This window comes from Babylonia areolata, chromosome 13 (assembly GCF_041734735.1).
Source record: "Babylonia areolata isolate BAREFJ2019XMU chromosome 13, ASM4173473v1, whole genome shotgun sequence".
Classification (NCBI taxonomy): domain Eukaryota; kingdom Metazoa; phylum Mollusca; class Gastropoda; order Neogastropoda; family Buccinidae; genus Babylonia; species Babylonia areolata.
In genome coordinates, this window is record NC_134888.1 from 18186849 (window position 1) to 18196848 (window position 10000).

The window sequence follows — 10000 nt, forward strand, 5'->3', positions numbered from 1 at the left end:
CAACACTTCATTTTATACTCAGTAGAAAATAGGTGTAGAGCTCTTTCTTTTGCGACCTATCCGATGTAAATCGGTTCAGGAATCATTCAGAAATCTACCACTAAACACCTTGTAACAAACACAATTCTTATCAGATTTAGACTGATTGGGAACGTTTTGTTTCACGGGCTAGGCGAGTGCCTTTGCAGTCCACTTAACTTTCATAAGTAGACGGAGTGAGTGATCTCTGGTCACTTTCACCTGAGCCCGTTTGCAGTGATAGCCAGCTAGCTGACCACTGACTGTTGTTTCACCCACAGTGTGTGTTGCTGACCCAGTGGACGGTGTCTCGCAACGTATTGCTGTAAGTACTAGTGTGTAGAATGTGTTGATGATCTGTAAATTGTCCAACACATTGCTTGTGTTCATATGACTATGTTGATATTGCCTAAGTTTGGTTTACTTGGTTCAGTTATTGCTTTGACATGTAGTCACAAATCGACTATGATTGATCTTGATAATTGCCATGTCATCATATGCTCTTAGCAGTATTCCATTTAATTCTTTCCAACGTCACAGTCAAGGACGACTCTGGACACTGATAGTTTGTTCCAGAATGTTCTAGTGGATGAGGCATTCTTTCTCATCTGCTGTCACTGATGAAGGTTAGGTTACTTATCCTTTGGGGTAAGAGATTTAAATGTTGAGCACAAGCTTAGCTATGTTGATATTTGGCTTTGATGCAATGGATTACTTGTGTAGGTTCATTCACCACTTAATGGTTAAACCATGACAGTTCTTCCAATCTCTGTGTTGTGTACTAACTTGCTATCCAGTCTATCAGTTTGCCAGTATTATATCAAAGCCACTGATTCTGTTAGCTTGTTTATTATTCATGTATTATTTTACATGCTGACATCAGTTATGCTGCTATAGTGTTTCACCGATTCTCAGTACTCTAAGATGTGTGTAGTATTCTGTTGTGGTGATTACAAGATAATGCTGTAGTGATATCAGTTGTTAGTTAAAACCAACTGGTATATATTGCAGTCAGTTAATTGTAATTTAGTTATCATGCTCTCTCCTATATGGCTCACTCCAGTATAGTGCTACATGATAAAACTGATTCATTTGAGTCAATTTGACACAGTATAAGCTTTACCTAATCTATACTGTCAGTGTACTTTCATTAAATCAGCATAGCTTCAATCACTTTAACTGCACTATTTAAATGTTTTAGAAATATCAGTTGGTCTTCACACATATGCATTATCTTATCTTATGTTGTTGCTTATCCAGAACCGAGTGGTAGTCTTTCCATGTAATGTGTATACATGTGCTTTACTATTCACTTGTGCTGGCATGTTGTGATTAATGACATTTGTTGGATTGTGTCCTTATCAGTGCACTGTTTTCTTCTTCTTCTCTTCTTATGTTCTCATAACTATTGTAAATAAAACAACAGAAAAACCCTTTTGTGACTGGCCTTTATATGTTCCTGGCTTGTGTGCAGGGATTCTTTTCTATCCTTTTATCCAAAGTCAGTCATTCAGTTAGTTCTTTTGTACCGTCCCCTTATAAACCCCTCGGGACCACGGCTACAAAAGTGGCGTCACTGACAGGATATTGATCCTTGAGAATTATTTTTACGACAGGATATTGATCCTTGATTAATCAACGACAGGATTTTGATCCTTCAAAATATTTTACGACAGGATATTGATCCATCACAAAAAAGATCCAAAATTATTCCCTTTAATGTTTCAATTCTTTTATCCAAATTAAATCCATCCCTAAACCACAGCCCTTTACCACCCAAGTATACTTTGTTACAACTTGGCGCTGTCAGCAAGAATATTTTTAATTCTTTGAATATCTCTAACAATAAACCATAGCCCCTAGCCAAGCTTACCCTAACACATTTGTATCATACAAGAGAGCTATGATGTCAAAGCTATGCTGAAAAATCTAATGTCAGTCAATATCCCGGAAACCTGTTTTGCAAGAAAAAGCAAAATGTGGTGTAATGATTAACTCTTACCAGTTCGCGGAAAATGTTGAGTTTTGCTAAAATAACCACACTGGTGTCATTCAAGACTCAACATCAGACACTCACCAACAAGCAAACTACTCACATTATATACCAAATGAAAGAAAATTAAATACTCTTTCACATGAAATCCATGTTTTTATTGATAACATGAATCAACCTGAGTGTCTAGTCCTTCGGATGGGACGATAAGCCGAGGTCCCGTGTGCAGCACGGACTTGGCGCACTGAAAAAGAACCCATTGCAACGAGAGTGTTGTCCTCTGGTAAAAAAAATTCTGCAGAAGAAATCCACTCTGACAGGTAAATAAATATATATGCACGCACCCACGGCCTGACTAAGCGCGTTGAGTTATGCTGTTGGTCAGGTATCTGCCTAGCAGATGTGATGTAGCGTATACGGATTTGTCCGAACGCTGTGACGCCTCCTTGAGAAACTGAAACTGAAACAGATAACTGACGGAATGAAAGGGCACTTCCAGAGTGCCGATGATTGCTCAAGCTTTGTTCGAGGAGCTCCATTTTGGATATACTTAGATAAATCAATGTGGTTGCCGCCAGGGTGTCTTTGAGGTGTGGTTTTCGAAGAATGGGGCAATTGTTTGAAAGCTGGGGGAGGATATATCGAAAAGCTAGGATACTGCGTACTAGTATACCTATGCTCAAACAGCTGCATCTCGATACTTATTGAGCCTCCATCACAACGTCAGTGACGGTGATGGGAGCCAGTGTCTTTCCTGTGCAGTCTTAAGTTTATCGGTCTGTCTTGATGCTGACTTCCCATCATCTTCTCTCCCTCCCTTTCCATCTCCTTTTCTTTGTCTCTCTGTCTCTCTCTCTCAACTCTTCTTGATATCGATCCCAGAATGAAACCACTCATATTTCTTCAGCTTTGATCAGCAGACTTTGGAACTTTATGAAAGTGAATCTTTATTATAGTGGTTTAGTTGTGTGAAAACCACTACTTAATATGGATATCGCCATGTTACTGAGAAGAGGCATGAATGTACAGTGAAGGTTTATCACTACTACTACTACTACTACTACTGCTGCTGTTGCTGCTGCTGCTGTTACTACTGTTGCTACTACTACTACCATACTGCTGCGGCTAATTCTGCTGCTGCCACTACTACTCGCGGCTACTACTGCTATTGCTACTAGAACTACTGCTGCTAATTTTGTTCTTAGATAAACCGTGTGAACTGTTCCGAAGTGACATGAAGTAAGCACATAAGGGGTGGATGACGAATTACACACGTGCATAACGGACTGGTCGACAATAGAAAATGATAATAATGACACTGCCACTACTAGTACTAGTACTACTACTGATGATGATGATGTGATGATGATGGTGGTGGTTGAGGAGGTGGTGGTGATAATGATGATAATAATAACACGACTACTACTACTACTACTAATATAGTAATGATGATGATGATAATGTAGTAATGATGATGATAATGGTGATAATGATAATGATGATAATAACAACAACAACAACAATAATAATGATAATGATATTACCATAATTATTACAGTGCTTAGGACGGTGAAATTGGCGTAAACAGGTTTGTCCTTTTATTTGGACTGGGGGTGGTGTTGTTGCGGGGTGGTAGGGGTGGGGGTTGGGGGAGGGGGGGGGAAGGGAAACAGTTTCCCTCATCGCTATTCACCCTTTATCATCTAACCACCTGCTACCTCCATCCCCCCCCCCCCCGACTACAGTACCCCTCTTCTTGCACATTCTTGCCCCCTCCCCTCCCCACCACACCCATCTATAATCCATCCCCTTACCCTAACGGCCAACCACCTTCCCGCTTTCGTGCAAACCAGCACGCCGCCCTTGACGACTGACTGCATAAAATTTCGTTTACACTCTGTCGATCCTCACTCCCCTCCCATCCCCCTCTCCTCCCTTTTCCCCCCTCTACCTCATCCCCGCCTTTCCCCCAGCCTCCGTCACCACGCCGCACCCCTTTTCCCCCCTCTCAACTCGCCTTCTCCTCACCGTTTCACCCTCCCTCGCATCCTTTGTTCTTTGTCCTTTGTCTCCGGATGTGTGCATGACCTACGATGACAAAAAAATAGAAAATTAAAAAGAGCAAAAGCACCGTAACGAAATTTATAGGCAGTCATACAGTTATGACACTTGCTGTGTCACAGTGTGTGTATCACAGTGTGTGTTGTGTGTGGGGGGGGGAGGGGGGAGGGGGCGGGTTGGGGGGGAGTGGGGGGCGGGGGATGGGGGGTGGGGGGGAGGTTGACTGCGTCACTTGTTGCCTTTTCTGTCGTCGTTTCTGCACTTGACGCGCAAAACGTCAGCTAAAAAGCGGTTTGACAACTTTCACAGCTGAATAATATTAGTTGTATTGTTGGACTTGCCAGCTTGTTTGTTTATTAGTTGTTGTTGTTGTTGCTGCTGCTATTGTTGTTTTGTATATATGTTTATCTACAGGAATGTTTTGGAGTGCATTGTAATGGACTTTATGTTGAAGTGGCCCAGAATCGTTATAACTTAGGTGTCGATTTGTCATAAACACGATAATGACATGCGATTTTCAGTTTATTTATTTATCTTTTTATTCATTCATTAATTCATTTATTTTTTTCATTTACTTATTTGTTTGTTTGTGTGTGACTGTAGCCACGTCTTGCTGGTTGCAAACTTCGCAACGTTAAAACACCAACCACACCAACCAACCAGCCAAATATCTGTTCTTGTAATCCTGTTGAATTGTATGATTATATTGTTTCGTGACATGTTTGAAAAATTAAATACTGTTTACATCAACCAAACAATAACACACACACACACACACACACACACACACACACACACACACAAATTTGGATCAATGCGTGTCACTTTTAGGGTGTCCTTTGGAAGAATATAGTATATACATGTATCCTTGTTGTGAATGGTTTAGGAAGTGTATGTACATCAAGGAAATTATCTACAGAGAGATGACGAAACAATTCAGAATACAAATGAAAGGACAAAACTTTAGCTTTTTGGCAGAAAACATTAACCATAAAGCAATTATTTTGTCCTTCACAGCACCGCAGCTCAGGGACTGAGCTCATTAGGGGGACATGTAAAAAAGTAAATAGAACATTCATAGTAACCAGGCACTATGGTAAAATGGCGTCAGCCAGCTACAATGAAGAGTTATAATAACAGCTCCCAGAGGAACGAAATATTTGTTTACAATGTACTAACTGGAAAAAACCAAGAACTACCAAATGCCTGTAAAAAAACTGGGACATGGTGGTGGTGGTGTGGTGGTGGTGGTGGTGGTGTGTGTGTGTGTGTGGGGGGGGGGGGGGGGGGGGTAAAAGAAAGATCCAAGATTGAAATGATTAAAATATTTCAAGATGAAAATAAAGTATCGTGTTCTTCCGACTAATTTTTATTTTGATGAACATGGGAGTGCCATATGATGACAAACGTAATTTCTGCATGGATAAAAAAGAAAAGAAAAAAAAGGTTAACAAAAACACCGACCATTATCTACTGGGAGTGTCATTATGCATAACGTTTTTAGAAAGAGTTTTGTATTTGTATTCCTTTTTATCACAACAGATTTCTCTGTGTGAAATTCGGGCTGCTTTCCTCAGGGAGAGCGCGTCGCTAGACGACAGCGTCACCCTTTTTTTTTTTTCTTCCTGCGTGCAGTTTTATTTGTTTTTCCTATCGCAGTTGATTTTCCTTCCTATCGAAGTGGAGTTTTTAAGATATTCAAAAGAAAAATGTTTACATTGTGATCGACGTGTTCTTGATGATGCACTGGTTGGTGCCTTTTGGACATAATTATAGGAAAATACAACTTGACGAATGTTTCTCACATATTTCATTGACAGCCAAATTCTTTGTATGCACATGTAGTGTAGCACTGAGTGAAGTAAAGCCAACATTACAGGCATATGAAGTGGACAAGTATGCTTTTAACATGATTATGCAACATAACCAATGTGTGCAAAAATGGTCAACACACACACGTGTGTGTGTGTGTGTGTGTGTGTGTGTGTGTGAAGTATATTTGCGAACTGTCATTCTTTTACTTTTTGAATAATAAAAAAAAGAAAAAAAAAAGAGAGAAGAAGATTTTAATCTTCCTGGCGGGGAAAATTATGTAAGCCGTCATCCTGGCAGTGCTGAAAGGTCAAAATATAGTCTCACTGAAGACTTGTGTTGAAAAATTAAAAAGTTAAGCATGAAGCATTCAAAAAGCTTATCTGACTAATTGTGCTGAAAGGGTTAAAGCATCAGGCATAGAAACAACAACAACATCAATAACAGCATCAACAACAACAAAAACACAGCCAGGAGAAGAAGAATTGTGCGCACGTGAGCACGTGTCACGATGACTTGTTGGCAATTAGAACAACACAAATGATGATGATATCATTAATCAACTGGTTGCCAAGCATCAGGGAGGAGAGGGGGGAGGGGAGGGGGGGTGCGGTCGGTGAAAAGTGGCGGTGATAAGCACTAGAGTAGTCCTTTGATGTGTGTGTGTGTGTGGTGTGTGTGTGTGTGTGTGGTGTGTGTGTGTGTGTGTGTGTGTGTGTGTTTGTGTGTGGTGTTTGTGCGTATATGTGTGTTTGTGCGTGCTGACCTGTTCTTTTATTCATGACTTAGTGTGTGTATGTGTGCGTGCGTGCGTGCGTGCGTGTGTGTGTTTTACTCTCTCCCAACCGACCCCCCCATTCCACCCCCTACACACTTCCCCCTTTGATGTTTGCAGCTTCAACCACTCCCTGCTCTCCACCTCTTCCCTTCTGTCTTCCCCACCTCCTTCCCTTTCCTTGCCCACCTCCTCCTCTGTTAGACCACGCAACACCACACACTGGTGGCTCGTAATATTAACAACGCCATACTTCTCCCCTCCTCCACCCCCCCCCTTTTTTTTCCCCCAGGTTCACACTGACATGTCCTTACACAACACATCTCTGTCTGTCTCTGCCTCTGTCTTGTCTGTCTCTGCCTCTGTCTTGTCTCTGTTTCTTTCGTTCGTTTGGGGATTTCTTTTCTTCTTTTCTTATCCCTTCTCTTATCTCTTTCTGTACCAGAATGTCCATTGCCCAAACACACCTGTACTTTAATTCACTTTTCCTCGCTTTATGTTTTTGTTTGTCCATGATTTTTTTTTTTTTTTTGTCACTGATGTCTGCCGCGTCTCGATCAGTACGTACGTCCTTTTGTCTGTCTGTCTGCCCCGTCTAAAGTGATATGAGTACCAGTACTGTGTTGTGGGCCTGTTTGTGGACGCAATGTTGCTTTTGTTATTGTTGTCGTATGATTATGATCACGACTAGGACCAGAGAAGGAGGAGGAATATGACAATAACTATGACGACAACAACGATAATGATGATGATAATGATGGTGATGATGAAGAAGAAGAAGAAGAAGAAGAAGTGCGTTGTTGGTTTTTCCAAACTTTGCTAACTCAGTAACACAATCAGTTAGTAACATTGTAAAATAAGTATGCACCCTTAATAAAGGATGATCCGAAATACCAGTGCTAGGGGGATGTTGGGGGGGTGGGGAGCGGTGGGGGATGGGGGCCTTCGTGTTGTGAAAGTTTCCTAGCTAGTTCACGTGAGGAGAGTCCTGATAATAGAACTAAGCAGGCGTGTTTATTTATCAAATGACTGCTCCAATGTCATAACTCCAATTTTCTTTTTCTTCTTCTTTTTTTGTTTTTGTTTTGTTGTCTCATGCCTCCTTCCGCCAACTCTCCCCCCATACTCCACCCACCCACCAAACTACCCCCCCCCCCCTCCCTCCACATCCCCCCAGCCACCAACCACCCCCTTCCTTCCTCTCCCTGCACTATACCCTTTCCCAACCAACTAACACTGCACGCCCTTGACCATAATAATAACCACGCCACAACGTGTAGCACGTGAACGTTACGTCACGCAGCCTTTTCCAGCTCCCAATAATTCACAGTCCCTCTTCCTCCTCCCTTCCTCGCCGCACGCCCCCTCAAACCCCCTCTCCGCCTTCATCCAATCGCCCAGTTCCCGTGCGATGTTTAGGACAGTATAAAAAGGGTCCAACGCACAATAGAACAAAAGGCCCGTGTAGGCGCCATTAGGTCGTTAAACTCCAATAGAACAGTAAAAGGCAAGTCAGTTGTCTGCTTGACGTCCTTTTGGAAAGTGTGTGAAAACGTGGTTGGACAAGTTTATTTATTTTTTGTCGTTGTTGTTGTTGCTGTTTTTGCTTTCTTTTGCCTGCTGAGTTAGTTGTTCTCTAGTGACTTGCTGGTTATTTGTCTGTCAGTCTGTCTGCCTGTATGTTTGTTTGTTCCACTGTTTGAATTTGTCAGTTGACTTGATATTGTAAATGTAACGGTGGTTTTCGTGCAGAGATGAAACGAACGTTGACATTAGTAGATGTTGTTACTCATTTTCAGTGGTTTCCGACTCCACTTTGAGGGTTGTTGTGTTTAGTTTTCGATAGCTTGAACTGACATCCAGTCACTGCATGAATGCACAGTCTTCTTCGTTCTTCGTTCAAGTCCGACAAAAATTCGTCTGCAATGATGCGTAAATTCAGTTCGTGCCAATCAGAAATCCGCTCTTTCCGTGTTTGGCCCTCTAAAACCATGCAGAGGTAAAAATGAAAGAAAACAAATGGCGGCTTGAGTTGATAAGTGTCGGCTCGTGTTTATTATTTCAGGATCAGGATCAGGATTTGGGGCATTGTTTTATACAACTTAGCCATTTTTGGCTTTTTATGCCCCTTCAAATTTACTCCTTTACATTGTTGGTCAGGTCGTTGACTAGCTCAGTCATTTTATCCATCAAAGTCATATTTCGCTTTTGTCAATAACTCGTGTTTATCTATGAGGTTCTGAAAAGTATTTATACTAGGTGCGCGTTTGATATTGTTTGTTAATTTGTTCCAATAATTTGTTACTCTGTTACTAAATGTAAACTTTCTGAGATTAATTAATTTTGTTCTGAAATACTGTTTAAATATTTTGTCTGTACTGTTTCTTGTAGTGTCTACCTTTGGAGTACAAAAAAAAGCATGCTTTGTTTACATCGTCAAACCCATTTAATATTTTGTACGTCTGTATCAAGTCCCCTCTTACTCTTCTTGCTTTAAGTGATGTTAAGTTGTAAGTACTTTAATCTTTCTTGATATGAATAATCTTTTATGCTATAGACCAGCTTTGTTGCTCTTCTTTGAGCCCTTTCTATGGCTTGTGACTGCTTTATTTGCGTTGGGTACCATACAGTGTTTCCATATTCTAGGATAGGTCTAACTAATGTTTTATATAACCGTAAGAAAGTAACCTTATCTATAAATGTAAATGCTCTTTTTATTATTCCAATCATTCTGTTCGCTTTGTTTATACTATTTGTTATATGTTTGTCAAATGATAAATTTTTGTCAAAATTAATGTGACACCTAAGTCTTTTTCCTCATCACATTTTGATACTTTTATTTCTTTGTCTCCGACTTTCGCGTCGTTTCTAAGTCTAACTCTTCATTAGAACTATGGATCTCACGCCACTTTTATATATTTCTCATACATGGTGGAATTCTTGTAAGGTTCCCTTTGAAATGTTCGGCAATCTGGAATTTGCAATGCGTAGTGAATGTGTTATTTTGACAACACCCCACCCCCGTTTCTACTTTACCACGTTACTTATTTTGTATTTCATTCCAGTTCGTGTACGTTTTCTTTTTCTTTTTTAATTGCAACCAGTTCATTGACAAGTAACTAGTTTAGAACACGGTTATAAGCTTTGCTTGTTGTGCTTCAACTCATCTGTTTTACTGCTGCCTTGATGTTTCTGTGAATGAATCAAATTTGTTTAAAACATTTCTCATACACCTGCACTGCAAACCTGAGAAGCGGAAATGTTCGTCCTAGAATAGGTCCCAGAATTTAGGACAGCTATACTAACTGAAATAGGAAACTACCCAGGTTATGACTGAACAT

At 40.7% G+C, this 10000-nt stretch overlaps 1 protein-coding gene across 2 annotated transcripts in view; it reads left to right on the plus strand.

Moving 5' to 3' along the window:
- Positions 1-8038: 8038 nt before the first annotated feature.
- LOC143289118 (uncharacterized) overlaps positions 8039-10000 on the plus strand; it is a 12164-nt gene continuing 10202 nt past the window's right edge. The window contains exon 1 of one of the 2 annotated variants that reach the window (XM_076597979.1): positions 8039-8166. The gene's annotated coding sequence lies outside the window, so the exon portion shown is untranslated. Of the gene's footprint in view, positions 8202-10000 lie in introns of both variants that reach the window. The other variant, XM_076597980.1, reaches the window with a different exon arrangement.